This window comes from Suricata suricatta, chromosome 5 (assembly GCF_006229205.1).
Source record: "Suricata suricatta isolate VVHF042 chromosome 5, meerkat_22Aug2017_6uvM2_HiC, whole genome shotgun sequence".
NCBI lineage: Eukaryota > Metazoa > Chordata > Mammalia > Carnivora > Herpestidae > Suricata > Suricata suricatta.
Window position 1 is genome coordinate 49690201 of NC_043704.1, and position 1546 is coordinate 49691746.

Here is a 1546-nt window from a genome sequence, read left to right on the forward strand (position 1 = left end):
TGATTTTGATCCAGATGGAAAACTGTTACTGACTCTTTAATTGCTACTCTCGATCTCTCCATTTTTCTTTAAATGACAGGTAAATGCATCCCTCATGACACCTGGGTCCAACATTGAGAAGAAGGTAACAGTCTTAGAATGAGGCTATCAAGTAAAACCCAAACCAAACAAACCCAAAAGACTGAAACAAACGAACAAACAATGCTGCTTCCATTCTCCGGAGTCTCTTTGGCAAATGATGCAGTGTACTTAAATCTGTTTACGGCAGCTGCTTCAGTGTCAAGTTTTTGGTCAGAAATAAAAAGAGGTTTAGTAAGGTCACTGACATTATTTTCTCAGCACAACAGAAAAGCAATCCCATCCATTAATAACACCAAAACGGCAGAAGCGAACACAGTGGGAACAAGTAGGAATAGAAGCGTACCTGGGATTGCCAGATTGGAAAGGGGGACGTTGTGGAGGTGAGGGGGCAGCGAGGCCATCCAGTCGGCGTTGCAAACCTCCGATGATGTCTTTGTTCCGCTGGCGTTGGGGGAGCAGATGGTCCCCATCCTGAGTTTCTTCCTTACCTTCCTAAGTGCTAGCATCCCTCTTTGTCAGTCAACAAACTGCCCAGGCTCAGCCCGGTGCCACTCACGCCGTGATCATCGTGGTCCGGACTCTGGACATTCCAGGGCCACCTTTGCAGGCCAGTCTTGCCAAAGGGCCTTCTGCCTGGAAGCCCGGGCAAGTAGATGGTTCCCTACCCCTCCCCCCCGCCCAAGCCCCAGTACCCGAGGTCCCCACCCTCTCCCGCCCAGCAGCTGTTCCACTCCCTTAATCTGCTCAGAGCTAGCTCCGTTAAACTTCTTACGTTCCCCTCTGGAGCCGGGGCTAGGTAGGCCCCTAGGGATAAATCTTACACAAACTGAAGGTCCGATGAGCTGCCACGCCCGGAGCCACTCACGCGACAGGTGCCCGCACGGCACACAGAGAAGCCATTGGGTCTACACACACGTGAGCGCCCGGCCGCAACATCACCAGCCAGATTTACCCCTCTACGTGTGTCACTGGGCTGGCACCGAAGCTGGGCCTGCCTACTACTCCTCCGCCGGCTTCTCAGCACACACTTCCCCTGCCCTGTGGCTTCCCGAAGGCGCTCAGAAGTGTAACGGGCTGCACCCGGACTCCTGGCGGCCCCGCCCCGCACTGCCGGGCGGATTTGCCGGGCTACGCGGTCGGTGATTGGCCGCTGGCGGAGCGCGCTCCGATTGGCTGCCGCCCTTCCGGACTGCCCCTCCGAGCGCTCCCACCCCTCCGCGGCCGATCCCCTCCCTTCCCTACTCCTGCCTCGGTGAAGGTAGGCAGACGCCTCTGGGGGAACTGCAGGCGGGGAAACGTGCTGGCCTGGGCCGGTCAGACCCCAGCCGGTCTTTCCTCCGGCCTTCCACGCAGCCAGCACTCAGATGTTGAACACGACCACGAATGTCTCTCCCTTCCGTCTTTCCCTTGAACACACACACACACACACACACACACACACACACACACACAGACAATTACATAG